The sequence below is a fragment of the Rhinolophus hipposideros genome, assembly GCF_964194185.1.
Source record: "Rhinolophus hipposideros genome assembly, chromosome: 4".
Lineage (NCBI taxonomy): Eukaryota > Metazoa > Chordata > Mammalia > Chiroptera > Rhinolophidae > Rhinolophus > Rhinolophus hipposideros.
Window position 1 is genome coordinate 37,848,817 of NC_138050.1, and position 6,701 is coordinate 37,855,517.

A 6,701-nucleotide genomic window follows, 5' to 3' on the forward strand; every position below is an offset into this window, starting at 1 on the left:
GCATTTAAATGCTTTTATTACCTACCAGAGAAGATATTTGAATGAATCTTACCTTTAGAGATGTAAAAATCAATTTTAAAATATATATTTAAAAAATTTTTTAGATATATGTAAAGACTGACAAATTTACTTAGTAACTCCGTTTGTTTCAGCTGCTCTTCTCTCATTTTCGAGTTCTAAATATCAGAGGTAAATATAAAATGATTTCATTCAATAATCAAGATTAATTCCTAGATGTGCTAATGTAATTTCTGAGTGCAAATAAATGATAATTGATTACTTAGCAACAGTAGAGATTCAATCATGTCTACTTTAATAGTTTGCAATAAAGGAATCTGACCAGCGCCAGAGTATGAAATAAGTGATTAGAGTGAATTCAAGCACACTCCTAATTTAATCTCCAATTAATATGTCATTTCTATCTCTGTAATCCTTTTAAGAAGCACCATTAAAGATATAGAGCAAAAAAGATTAGGTAGAAACACAGATGCATAGATTATTCATCTAATGAAAGAACTAGCCTATCAGGGGTTATTATTTCTCTGATCAGACTCTGCTGAGTTCTTCCTTTGTATTGCAATTCATCAAACAGATAGACTATCTGGAAGTCTGGTGGGGAGGACTATTTTAAAAATCACTTTCCTGATATTTCACCTTGCTTATTAAAACGATACAAAGGAATATTTTACAATCAAATAGAACAATATGCAGAGGCAGGCACTTGGTAATTTTTAGTTATTTATTTGCTTGATGCTTTTTCCAGCAATTTCTACTGTAATGACTATAGTATCTATCTGTTTGAAATGGAAATTGGTTAGCAACAAGATCTTTTTTTGATTCTTACAATACATCATCTACCTGCTTTGAATGAAATATTCTAGCTAAGTCTCTAGTTAAGTGTTAGACATGATGGGGTATCACTCAGCATTCATTCCAGTCCCCTTCAAGTATGCATTCCTCTATCTCTAAAGCTGGAAAGCTATAAATTACATTTCCCAGACTCTCTTGCAGCTAGGATTCTGGGCACAGATTAGATTCTACCAATGAAGTGACCTGAATGAGAAGGGAGGTGGAGGGTATCTATGGAAGATGTTTGCTAGCTTGTTTTTGTTACTGGTAACAATGTTAAGTCACTAGCTTCCTTGAAGGAAGAGGCACTTTGTAGCCGCTTCTCTAATCACTGGAACACAGCTCAAACAGTGTGCTCTTGATGTCAGCAGCTCCAGTGATGGCTCTGATTCCCAGCCGCCATACTGTGATAAGTGATGGTGGTAACACTGGAGGCTGGTTCAGCATCCTGTCTGGGACTCATCCCTTGAGCTCAGCCTGCATCCTCTCTTCTTTAGGTTGCAACCTTCCCTTCCAACCTTCTTGTGAGCACCTAATTCCCATATGAAACCCCTTTCTGCTTAAAGTAACTGGATAGTTTCTGTTATCAGCAACCTGGCTGACACAAGAAAGAGAAGAGACGAGAGTATTCAATGCACAAAACAGCAGGGAATGCCTGGGGAGAACCTCGAAAGGGAAACAGATTGTGCCCATCTATGATATACGGGTACACCTTAAGGAACAGGAAGAAGGTCACAGACCCTACTATCCAGAACTACCCAAACCAGGGCCAACACTCTTTCGGGCCTGGAGTTGAGGCCAAAGCATAATTATAAAACCTGAAAAGTAATCATGGGGACCCCTGGAGAGAAAGAGAGAAAAAAAACATTAAAGGAAAAATGACAAAGGGGAGAGAGAAAGGAAAAAGAAACAAAGTGAGAAGGAAACAGGAAATAACAAAGTGAATAAAACCACACATACTCATATGGTGAAAAGATTATATAACAAACTCCTCACTTGACCTTGCCTGGATGTTCCCAGAGAGCAATCCACCACTCACTGCCCTGCAGGGCCTGTGTCATAGCTTCACAGAGCTGGGCTCAGTCTTCTCAACTACAGACTCGGGAAGTGAATCAGTCCCTATGGCTCTAGAATAGACACGCAGAGTCAAACTGGATAAATATACTTATTTTGTGTATTTTCAGCTATCCTACAAATAGTATGTACATATGCATATACATATATATGTATATATTTACATATATATACATATGTGGATAGTAGCTGAAAATATGTATTTTAAATAAAAATCTGTCAGATTAAAAAAAGGAAATTAATCCAAATGGTTTTAAAGTCAGACAATTAATAATGCAAAGAGCTGACAAACTAGTCAATTATGGTAAATACTGGTTTAGGTTCTGATCAGCTAAAAAAGTGACTGTAAATATCCTTTTTATAATTCAATAGAGTAGTCTGAAAAAAAGTGCAAAGAAATTAAGAATTCTACTGAGACTATAATCCTTAACATAAAATAAAAGAAAATGTGTGTCACAGCCCAGGCCTACTGTTTCGGCCTCATTCAGACACTGCTTCCTTCTTCAAAATACTGTTCTCTCCACAGGACTCCCCATCAGCACACACGCTCAGCATATGTAGAGTTTGCAGGTGCTGTTCACTTGGCACTAAATGCTTTTCCTTCCCCAAGGACCTTCCGTCACCACCTCAAGCATTGCTGACCTCCCTCCCCACAGATCAAATTCCCCGTTTCTCCCTGTGACAGTTTCCTGCCTAGTACATAGTACAGGTAAAATTATAGGTTTACCTATGTATTACCAGCAGACCTGAGTTCCATGAGGAGTCAGGTTCGTTTGTCTTGCTATTGCATCCCGAAGGCTTCTTTGGTGCCTTGGCAATGCTGAACGATTGAAAAACTGAATGAATGTTATTGCTGCTTCATCTCCAAAGACCAAATACTCCATTTCTCAATAATGATAGATGCTCTCTACCTTTTTTGTCTATGGGAAAGTGAGGAATTACTAGTATTTTATGAGGGCCAACTTCTCATGGCATTAACAGAAACCAGTCAATTAAATGTTTAAATCTCATCATTATCTCCAAAGACACCACAGGTAACTTCTTTAACCAAAGACCTTTTTCTAAGGTGGAGGAGATGTAAGTTTGAGCCTCTAACTCCCAAAGGACACTGACTACTAAGAGTCTAGTGTATACTATAAGAACATAATAAATATACCAGCACAGGGGACTGACCCATTTACAGTCAATTAGGCAGCAACCTCTCTGAAGCCCCCTTGAGATAGTAATACTTAAGTTGAGAACTTTCTCCTTCTTACAAGACTGTTTACAATGTTTACACCAATTATTCCATTTGCTCCTCACAACCACCTTAGGAAGTATCATTCTCCTATTTCATAGACTAGGAAATGGCTCAGCTGGAATTCACTTCAGGTGATGGAGTACAAATTCTAAATTCCTTTTCTCGTGTGATTAGAAGTTTCTCTGGGTGGGAAGTAGTATGCAAAGTGAACGATGTCAAGTCCTCTTGGAGATCTCTTAGCCAGAGGTCTATGCTATGTTTTCTCTTATGACATCAAGAGAAGAGAATCACAAAAGGTGAAGGACATTCAACCGGTCAGTTAGCACCTCTATATTTTCAGCTCTGCCAGGGACCAAACTATGCTAGAATCAGGCTTGACATTTGGTTCCTTCAGTCTGTCCTTAAATAAATCTCCAGTATCTTAATGCTTTCATGCCACTCTTCTTTCTCAGAACGCTTCCTAATTTATGCGTAAAACACAAGACTGCACAAACAAGTGCTGACAGCCTCATCTCAACAATGCATTATACCAAGGGCTAAATTACAATGATTGCTTCACTCAATTCCTATTTAAAATACAATTTGGAATAGCAAATGCAGTAAACACAGGATTTAGATGCATTTTTTCTCAACATTAAGATCCTGTATATTGCAAAGCTTGTCCAGCCTTTTGTCCCTTCCTCAAAGCAGTGATAGAGCCCTCATAATGTGTTTCAGATTTGGAAACCAGCTCTCTAAAAGGTGTGTATCAATTCTTTACAAGAGAAATGCATACAAGTATTCACATATCCACTGATCAGAAATACTCTAAATATTAATACCTTTACAGTCCTCTTAATCCTCAGTAAGGTTTGGCTTTGGAAGATACACATAATCAGAGATTTAAGATTGATTGGGACAGTCCTCCTGCCCCTCCATTTTAAGGCAGAGTTAACCATGCAGACAGCATTTTCAATTTCACATCCTTCCGATAAGTGAAATTTTATTAAAACCTTTGAACTGCTTTGGTGCTTTAGCTATGTTAAGACACACACACACAAGAGGACAAATTCTTTCCAAAGAACATCACTTGAATTTTTCTAGAACTGGGATTTCTTTTGAATTAAGAGAAGAGTCTGTAGAGAGTACTCTTCTCAAATCTGACCAAATGCATTCATAAAGCAGCAGCTCTCTGGAGCAGTTTCCTTAGTGAGGAGATACTTTCCAACTTGCCAACGTCTCCTTTCGAAGTTATGTGCAATTCATGGCTATCTGGGTGTCATTTTCATTCTTCTCAAATAATCCTCCCCTGTGAACTACTCTAAAGCCTCCCTCACTAAGGCAGAGTCCTTTACGCTGCATTGTAAACCAGGTGTCAAGGACAGAAAAACCTATAGTCCTCCCTTCTTTAAACTACAAAACAAATTAACCATTTATTAGCCAGCAACATGCAAGGATTCAATAGGCTCATGAGTCACATGAATAATAGTACTTTTAAGCCACTGAAACAAGGGGTTAAACGTCAATCATTACCTGTAATATTGTCAAAAACCTTAACCTCAAAACGATAGATATATTCTGGCTCTTGGCCCACACAAAATGTTCCATAAACATTTAAATGCATGCGCACCGACTGATAAAGCTTCGTGCACTGATGTTTACAGCCTTACCATCTTCCTACCTACAGCACGGTATACTTACATTTCTCACAAAGAACCCAGGTAATATCAAAACCAAAACGCCAACCCCATACACATAGCAAACATTATACAAATCCTATCATCCCGTGTTGATATTCCTTCTTAAATGGTACTTTTGTCATCCGCTTTGACTCTTTCAGTACCTTCAGATCAACTAAACCAATATTCTGACAAACTTCTGACTTCAAGTTATCTTAGTCCACGTCTCCTGCCAGTTAAAAAGCCATTCCCAAACGATAGCTTCTAAAGCCAAAGATACGTGTGTACTCCCTGAAAACACAAATTCATTTTCACCTTTAAGACGCTAACCATGTCCCCAGCAGCTCAGAGTTCTGATGTATCCGATGCACACTGAAGCGCATTCCGCAGTCCCTTACCGCAGGGCCGGCTCGCCCGTTTTGATCACGTCTAAGTTTTCAAGGTAAACAGACCACGGTCGGGGGCTGGCACGACAGAAAACACAGGCACTCACCCAGGCGGTCCGACCCCCGCCGCAGGCACGCGCGCGCGCGCAAAGCGACCTGTCGCGCCCTCTCCTCCCAGTCGGCGGAGGGCGGGCAGGCGCAGAGCCCGCAGAACTAGGCTGTACGAGAGGCTTCCCGCCACTCCCCTCTGCAGACCATTGTTAGAGCCACGGTCGTCGCGCTTTCTGCACGGTATGGGGGCGGGAAGCTCCACCAAACTGAAGAGTTGCAATGCTCTCCCGGATCCGCGGAGAAAAAAAAACTGCTTTTGCATCAGAGCCGGGGCTGTACCAGGTGTAACTTCCACCCCTTGACCTATTTTAGAGTGTGAGAATGAAAGCAATTGGAAAAAAATTGACGGAGAGCGCGCGGGCGAGCGGGGAGCCGCGGACGCGCGTGCCCGAGTGGGAGCGCGCGTGCGCCCCGGAGCGTGTCCGGGCTTCCAAAGAGAAGTTGCAGCCAGGCCCCCGGAGGCCTTTCTGGCCACGGCTCTGGAAGCTCCTCCTCCCGCCGCAGCCGGATCCCGGCTCCGCCCGCCCTTCTCAGGGCGCGCCCCGCGCGGGAAACGCCGCTCCCGGGGCTTGGGGGGGCCCTTCGGGTGGCCGCCGCGACAGCAGCCAGGCGACTGCCCGCGGCCCAGAGAACGCGGCTGTCTGCCCCCGTTTCCATTCCCGCCTCCCCGACCCGCCCTCACCTCTCCGGAGGCGGCGCAGGGACTCGGGGCCGGGAGGGCGGACAGCCTCGGAGGGGCGGTGGGCGTGGAGCGGAGCCCGGGGAGTGTCGCCTCCCTGCTTAGTCTGTTGGAACGCCCCGCCCAAACGTGCCCGGGCAGTGAGGCTCTGCCGCGGGATAGGGGTGACCTTCCTACCTCCTCCCCGCGCTCTTCTCGTCTGTCCCTCCTGGCGTGGCGGGTCCTACGTGGGAGAGGACGCCAACGCGAGTACACCTGGCTCACCCGGAGCGCAGCAACACAGTACCTGGGGTGACAACAACGTGACGCTTTAGCGCGTCTTTTCTCATCTGATCCTTGCAACCACCTACTTCCAGGGAAATGTCCCCATTAGGTAATGGGATAACCGAACATCAAAGGGGTTAAGTCCAAGGGGCTACTGCTTACCTTAGACTCTCCAGATCTTTTCACTAAAACAAGATGCTTAATCTATTAAAGAGTTTTGCAAAACTAGCCCCATCAAGGTACCCTCTATCATGAGAGATGGAATTTAGGTTAGAGGGTTCCACCTAAAGTTGGAAACAGAATCCCCCCTTCCGCCCCTCTACTTCTGTAACAGAAGGGTTAACTACTTTCTGACAGGTCCTTAGCATGATAAGCTTCAACCTCTATTATTAAACAACTCAATAATCATCGATGGTCTGTGTACTTTTAAAGATGCTAGT

The 6,701-nt window shown here is 43.2% G+C and overlaps 1 protein-coding gene across 3 annotated transcripts in view; it reads right to left on the bottom strand.

Annotated features, from left to right (window-relative positions):
* The window catches only part of TRMT9B (tRNA methyltransferase 9B (putative)), a 50,216-nt gene extending 43,961 nt beyond the window's left edge, over window positions 1–6,255 (bottom strand). The window contains exon 1 of one of the 3 annotated variants that reach the window (XM_081047214.1): window positions 6,175–6,255. The gene's annotated coding sequence lies outside the window, so the exon portion shown is untranslated. Of the gene's footprint in view, window positions 1–5,136; window positions 6,007–6,174 lie in introns of those variants that run through there. The other 2 variants (XM_081047212.1, XM_081047211.1) reach the window with 2 other exon arrangements.
* Window positions 6,256–6,701: the final 446 nt, after the last annotated feature.